General features: G+C 45.5%; 1 long non-coding RNA gene across 1 annotated transcript; it reads right to left on the bottom strand.

Moving 5' to 3' along the window:
• Window positions 1-5,612: 5,612 nt before the first annotated feature.
• On the bottom strand, window positions 5,613-7,302 carry LOC115279938. The gene is made up of 3 exons (XR_003903589.1): window positions 7,245-7,302; window positions 6,355-6,640; window positions 5,613-5,793 (listed from the first exon to the last, which is right to left on the bottom strand). It is a non-coding gene; the product is annotated as an uncharacterized LOC115279938 (long non-coding RNA).
• Window positions 7,303-7,595: the final 293 nt, after the last annotated feature.

The following is a 7,595-nucleotide window of genomic DNA, read 5'->3' as shown; positions in this document are numbered from 1 at the left end:
CTGTGAGCCCACCGGATCGTGAGCCTGCGAGGGGGTCGGATTTCTCTCCCTGCGCCTGGTGGCTGCGAATGGAAATTTTGTCTCTCCGCCGCACCACGGGCTAAGGTCTCCCTTCAGTCTCTCCTCTTCCCCTTGGCTCTGTACCTCCCTGGAGGCCGGTTCGCACCCGGCGTCTTATGCTGACGTCTTGCGTGCAGCGTGGCCGGCTCACGGGCAGCTCTCAAAATCCTGTGCCAACCTGCACAGCCGGCCTGACCACTCCTGGCCCTGCATGGTGTTGTGCAGCCTCTGGGCCCACACCCTCTGCCGCCTGGGGCTAAGTCTCTGGGCATTCTCTTTCCAGCTCCCAGCCGGTGCTCCCTCACTCAGAGTCTCCGTTCCCAGTTTTCACTCACTTACTCCGGCATCCGTGGGGCTGATATCAATAAGTGGTCTGTGCGCCTATCTCTGCTCCTGGAGATTAGAAAGTTGTGGCTTTTAAGTCCTCTCAGTTTGATGTTTGCAGGCGTTCAGAGGCAACAGCGTTCCTTGCTTCTCCGCCATCTTGCCGGCCCCTCCTACATGTTCCTTTCATTGAATCTCCATAACAGCACTGTGAGGCAGGCACCATTATTATCCTTATTCTTCCGATGAGGCAACTGAGCTTGAAGTTTTACATGTAGGAAGTGGATCCTGGATTGAATTGTACAGGCTGTCTGGATAATAATGATGACATACTCATAATTATCGCATTTATGTTCATAAATAAATAAAACTGTGTATGTGTGCTTAATAATCACATACATACCCTGAAGTTGCAGACTTATGGGGCACACTTCATGATGGGCTTCTAGAATTCGTCAGTGTAGACATGGGTTTGTCTCCCATGACTACACACATGAGTAAGAGATCCATGAGGCAGACATCTTTCTTTTATTCCCTGTTGTTTCTGAACTGCCAGCAAGGTGCTTTGTACATGGAGTGTACTCAGTGGCTCAGAACCTCCCTCACAGTTCTTCTGTGTGCACAGTGTACAATGTGGTAGTGGTTACATGATGACAAGGGGAAGAGCACTGGGCTGGAAAGAACTGGATGTGGGAAGTCTTCCTTGATTTACCTTGCTAGTTGGGTGAACTTGGCCATTTCCTTCCATCACAACTGTTCCTCCCTCTCTGGGCTGCTGTAGGACTTGGTGCCAATGGGCTATGAGAGAGCTGTGTGAACTTAAGGTAACTTATATGCACCTTAGAGTTACTTCCACTATTTATATTGTTACAAGTCCTAGCTCCTTTGGTTGCTTTATTTGTAAGTAACAGAACTTTAAATATTATGGCAGCAGTGAGGTTTTTCTAAGAGGATACATATGCCAAATGGGGAGATGAAACTCAGACTTGTCCCAGGAGGGACTAGAAGGGTTTCAAGGTCTTTCTGCTGATGGGGTTATTTTGTCCCTTAGGCTGGAATTTGCAGATGTGCTGTCTTAAGGTAATATAACATTTCCTCAGATTTGCCTTTACCGTTCCTGCTATTACTGACATTCTTCCTTTCTCCGTTTCCTGAGTGCTACTATCCACCGTCATGTCTTTCTTGTGCTGATGGCTCCTGCTTCTGAACATTTCAACTCATTTATAGTCCCTGCTACTTCAGGGAACCCCTCTGCATGCACCCTTAGGATGTAGGCTTTGGCCACAAAAGATTCCAGATCAGATTCCTGAGGGATAGAATCTGACAGTCTTCTTTATCTTTATTCTCTCTCTTTCTCTCTCTCTTCCCCTTTCTTTTAGCAGAGCATTTCCTCTCAGGTACCTCATGGGTTAATGTCCACCCATGGTCCAATAACCTGTACATAGCTAGGGGGTGCAGTGGTTTCATTGAACTCTGTCTTGGACCACTCACTCTTGGAAAAGCCAGCCACCATGTTGTGAGGACACTCAAGCAGCCTTGTGGAGAGGTCCACGTGGTCCATGAGGAACAGAGGCCTCCTGCCGACAGCCAGAACAAATTTTCCAGCCATGAGAGTGCACCTTCTTAGAAGCAGATCTGCCAGTGCATAGTCAAAACTTCAGTTGATTTAACCTTAGCTAACATCTTGACTGTGACTTCATAAGAATTGCTCAGTTAAGCTGCTCCTGAATTTCTGACTCACAGAAACTGAGAGATGATAAAAGTTTATTATTGCCTTAGGGCAGTACGTTTCATAGAAATTTATTGTGCTGCAATAGTTAGCTAATACTGAGTCTTTTTTTTTTGGTAGTTTATTGTCAAGTTGGTTTCCATATAACACCCAGTGTTCTTCCCCACAAGTGCCCTCCTCCATGTCCATCACCCCACTTCCCCTTACTCCTCCCCGTTCAGCCCTCAGTTTAATACTGAGTGAGTTTTGAGGAAAATAGGTAAACCCTTGCAACATGGTAGGTAAAATTATTGCAAGGTCTTCAAGCAAGGAAGATTAGTCTCCTGGATACAGGAGGAGGTGCTGGTCCTCTCTATGAAAAAGAGCCTCAGAAATACCTTAGGCTTGGGATCTTCTGCTTCATTTAGATCTACCCCAATATCCCTATTTTAAATCCAGGGTCCCACTCCTTCCCATTAAGTGCCTTAAATTTTACATGAGACGTGGTGAAACTGAGAATTAAACTTAAGTTGTAATTCTGCAATTCACATAGTTAAGTCTGGGTTTGTTTTTTTGTTGATGTAGGTGCAAGAAAGAATAATTCATTTTAGGGCTACCACCAAAGCTCTCTGGTTCTCTGATCATGACTTAAGGTCAGCATCTAAAACCCTTAGTTTGTCATTTTCTTAACTCCTTAGGGCGATTAGAAGCAACCATCTCACAATATGGTCCTTGAAGGGATTGCGATTTCTCTAAGAGTCAAGTGCAGCAACCACTTGGTCCCCAAGGCACTTGCTTCAATAGGCACCCCATTACAATCAATTACAGGTGATAATTTGATTCATCATGATGTCACTGCCCACTATTGGTTACTGTTACTAACATCTCATTTCTCAATGGGACCTCAGCACAGCATTCAAGTCCAAGGACATGACTAAACTAAACTCAGATTCCTATCGTTGGGAATCAGTTTCCTAGGATCAGCCCTGGTATCAACTATTGGATCAGTCAGAGTCAAGTCAGGGGGAAAAAGCTCACTAAATTTATTTACATTAAGTTATCTCTTTAAAAGTACTTAAAAGGCAAAAAGGGAACACTGAGGTGTCAAAAGGTAGTAACTGCAGAAAGCATAGATTATTCTTAGGGCTTGAGAAACAAAGTGAAGTTGATCAGGTCATTGAAACCCAGATTCTTGGAGGAGGGACCCTCTAGGACTGGGACTGTGAGAGGGGTGTGCTGCCAGCTGGTGCTGGGACGTCTGGGTGGATGGGGAGGATGCCGTGCAGTTATTTCTGGGAGTGCTGGGAGAAGCAGGAAGATGGGACCACCTGTTGCCACTGGGATGAAGGGCCGTGGCTGGGATGGTGCCAGCAAGAAACAGCAAAACAGGGAAGAGTAAGTCTCTTCTCCCTCCTCCAGCTTTCCAGGCCCTCTCTCATGCCCTCTCTCAGCGGCACCAAGCAGGAAGCCAGCTGGAAAAGGAGAGGTTAGGTCAGAGACGAGTATAGAAGGGTGGGTGTGTTGCTGAGAATAATAGCTTAATAACCTGAATCCTGGCTCCCAGGGGCTGTGGCATCTGTAAGGCCTCACTGGGGTGCTGAGGTCCTAGGATAGCCCTCCAACGAAGGGAGTTTTACCTAAGACCAGGGCTCCTCTAAACCAGTGCCTGGAACTCCATACTATGGTATAGGAAAGAGTCCATACTATTTTGTCTCCTTCCTCCTGCTCCCAACTCTGGCCCTACAGACAGTGTGAGCTGAGTTAAGGTTGGGGGCACTCTTTTGTGGTTACTCCAATCACTATGCCCCCCAATTAGAGCTCTGAAGAGTGTACTGCAGGGGAACATTTTTGTGTTTTTGAGTAGCATGAACAGGCTTCCTTTTTTTTTTTTAGCACTTAAACTTTCTTTTCTCATTAGCACAGTCTTCTGGAGGGAGAGGAAGGGGCAGAAGAGCTAATTAGTGAACCTGGGTGACTGCCTCATACCTCCAACCTTTCCCAAACATCTGCCCCCTCCCCCTCGCCGCTAGAGGAGGCCAGAACCTGCTGCTAGCTGACTTTCTCTTTTGAGAAACTATCAAACAACATTTGCAAATAACTATGATTGCCTTAAAATGGAGGAAAGAAGCACATTTTCCAATTACAGCCTGGGTGATTGCTCCGGCTTGTTTAATTAATGGAGTGTGCATCTGTTTGCTGAGGCCCTTTTGAATGTGTTTTCTGGAGTTCCTTAATTAGTTACAAAAAGCTGCAGGTGTACTGGCAGGGGAGAACAGTAGATCTGGGATGTCTTCCAGAAGAGAGAATCTTTTTTAATGTAAATATTTAGTCGTATGATGATGAGGTTCATTTTAAAGTTCTCTTCCCTATTTGGTGTGCGTGCACTGGTGTTGGAAGATATATTCAGGCTCCATTTGGATTGTTGACAAAATAAATTGAAATGGAAGACACCAATTTTCATTATGACAGACACTTATACGCAGTTAGACCATCACCAGGATGACAAGTTATTCTCGTGCTGTCACTGTGAGGCTGCCGCCTGGTTTTTCAGGCAAAGATGCTTGCAAGGGGAGATGAGATGTTGCATACTAATTCTGTGGATTGAATCGCAATGTTATATATGTTGTATCGGGGAAGCAGTGGGGGGGTGTCTTTGTCCTCTTGGTAACTGAGGATGGTCTCGGCAATGTAAACTCGGCTTTCTGCCTGTTATTGTTTGTGAAAAACTGGAGATGTTGTCTCTTGCTGCGGTAATTACCACCCCTGAATCTGAGAGATGATGTTACTGTTGGAAAGGTGTTCAAGGCTGAGTTTAAAGAGTCTGTGATGATAGAGTGTGTGGGTGTTGGAGGTTGCACACTGATCAACTCGAGCAGTGGTCTGCAAACTATGGCCTATGGGCCAAACTTTGCCAACTGTTTCTGTTAAATGTTTATTTATTTATTTTGAGAGAGAGGGAGAGAAAGAAAGCGTGAGCAGTGGAGAAGCAGAGAGAGAGAGAGGGAGAGAGAGAATCCTGAGCATCTGTCAGTGCAGAGACTGACGTGGGCCTCAGTCTTACTAACTGAACTGTGAGATGGTGATCTGAGCTGAAATGAAGAGTCAGATGCTTAACTGACTGAGCCACCCAGGTGCTCCAGGCCCACTGTTTTTTTAAATAAACTTTTATTGGAACACATCCACGCTCATGTGTTCACATTTGTGGCTGTGTTTGCCACATTGGCAGAGTTAAATAGTTGTGACTGTATGGCCTGCACAGCCTAAAATATTTACCCTCTGGCTCTTTATCGAAAAAATTTGCTGACCTCTGAATTATAGGGACATTGTGGTCTACTGGATAAAGCTCAGGGAGAAGAGGGTCTGTGCCTTCTGTAGGCTTCTTTCCAGGCCTCAATTTCTAGATGTCTAAACTGGGGCTGAAGTTCCTACCCTTTGGGTCTTAGAGTGCTGTGTGAGATAAATAGTTGAAAATTTTTCCCAATGAATTTTTGCATTTTATCACTGAGAACCACATAATCAGTAATAGAGAAAATGGAAGATATCTTTTTATTCTTTCCTTGATGTTCGATATCCTGCGAACCAAGATTAAGACAAGTGAGGCACCGAAACAAAGCATCACTTGGATCAGCCTCTGTCTTTGCCACTACTGCTCCTCTCCCATGTCTTCTGTAGCATTTCCAGGACAGAGAGACTCTTCTAGCCTAGGAGAAAAGATGTACACACATGCCTGGCTCAAGGACAGTTCATAGCTTCTCCCAGGTACCTCCCATTCTACCTTCAGGGTTCTCATTGTTTTATTACAGGAAATACAGGTGGAAGCATCTTTATGCTGTAAACCTTAATTTTTAATTTTTTTATGTAGGTTTCACATCCAGCACAGAGCCCATCATGAGGCTTGAACTCATAACCCTGAGATCAAGACCTGAGCTGAGATCATGAGTTGGATGTTCAACCGACTAAGCCACCCAGGCACCATTGTAAATCTTAATTTTTTAATGTTCAAAACGTCTCACAACATTGTTCTTAAGATTTCATAAATCAGAGTTCCACTTCTGGGCCAGGATTAAAGTTTGAAGGCAAAATTGATTTTAGCAAAGCATCTTGTGAATGTTTAGGCACAGCATGGTGAGCAGAATTGATGCCCTTCTTTGGTTAACTCCAGCCACATCGTGGTGCCCACATAAATAATTCAATTAAGCAGCTGAGATAGAGAGGCTTATAGAAACTGCTATTAACTAGCTAGGTGACCTTCAACAACTCACCTGCCTCCTCTGGGTTTCGTCTGCCAAATGAAGGGCTCGGGATAGATGCTAACATGCTTGTCTATTTAAAAAATTCACTATATGGACACTGATTCCTATTATCTGAGTAGTGGAAAAATAGTCTCTTCCAACACGTTTTCCCCTTTCTAATTCCGCTACCCTATTAAGTCTGGCCTTTGCCAGTGGCCCTTATATGACAAAGCAAGGTGGGATAAGCAGGCGAGAAGGGGCGTGTGGTCAGGGTTCTGCTGGACAGACACAGATGCGCAAACACAGAAACGGACTCCTGCAAAATTAAACAGAAAAATAACACTTTGAGAGATAAGTGGGGGACTCCACAGGGTTGATAAGAAGGCTAGAGAACAGGGACCAAGGGAGGCTGGGTAGCTGAAGCTATCTCCAGCATCATGCCCTGGAATAGACCCCTGGTGCTGCTACTTGAATCCCCGCTAAGGACCACCGCTGCTCGTTTGTGTGGATTAGAAAAAGGGTCCTGCTTTGCCAACGAATACTTGGAGGATCAGCTTGGCGGGCCGAGTGAACTGGACTCAGCCCTCCACACGTCCTTACTCAGGCACTTAGAGCAGTGGTCAGTGGCAGCCCTGTCCTGCCCCACCAATCCCTGACCCTCAACTCCATTAGTGCTATTTCTGATGATCTCCACTTAGCCTGCATTTTCATTTCACTGTGTTGAGATGTAGATTTCTGGCCCAGAGCACTGGTTTGGTTTACTTGGAGCCTTGTCCACATCCAAACTGCAGGGAATGGGAAATACGCATCTCCTTTGGCGACCATAGTGAAAATTGGCTTCCCGTAGTTGGGTTAGCCTCAAACTAGGGGGATAGTTCCACATCAGGTAGCCAAACAAAAGGCAGTATGCAAATACAGACTGTGCCAAGAACTGGTACGCAGGATGTTCACTGCAGAACTCTAGGGGGCGCCATTCACACGGCGATTTATGTGAAGGGTGCCCACCCGGGTCGTGCAGTGCACAGCAGCTTTGCGCAATAATCACCACCAGTTCACGCGTTCACCTTCTCTTTTCAGCATTCTGTGAATGCTGACCCAGCAGCCCCCGGCTCTCTTTGTCTTCAGAGAACATCACCTCACATTCGGAATTACACGAACATTTTGAATACATTGAACAGGAGCAAGGATTTAATTGCTGGCTCCATGATGTGACTAGGGTGGAAAATATGCCCATTGTCATTCAAATGTTTTTACAAATACAAAATGACAAA

This window comes from Suricata suricatta, chromosome 16, assembly GCF_006229205.1.
Source record: "Suricata suricatta isolate VVHF042 chromosome 16, meerkat_22Aug2017_6uvM2_HiC, whole genome shotgun sequence".
Taxonomy (NCBI): Eukaryota; Metazoa; Chordata; class Mammalia; order Carnivora; family Herpestidae; genus Suricata; species Suricata suricatta.
The sequence above is the reverse complement of the archived record's forward strand: the minus strand, read 5'-3'. Positions and strand labels throughout refer to the sequence as shown.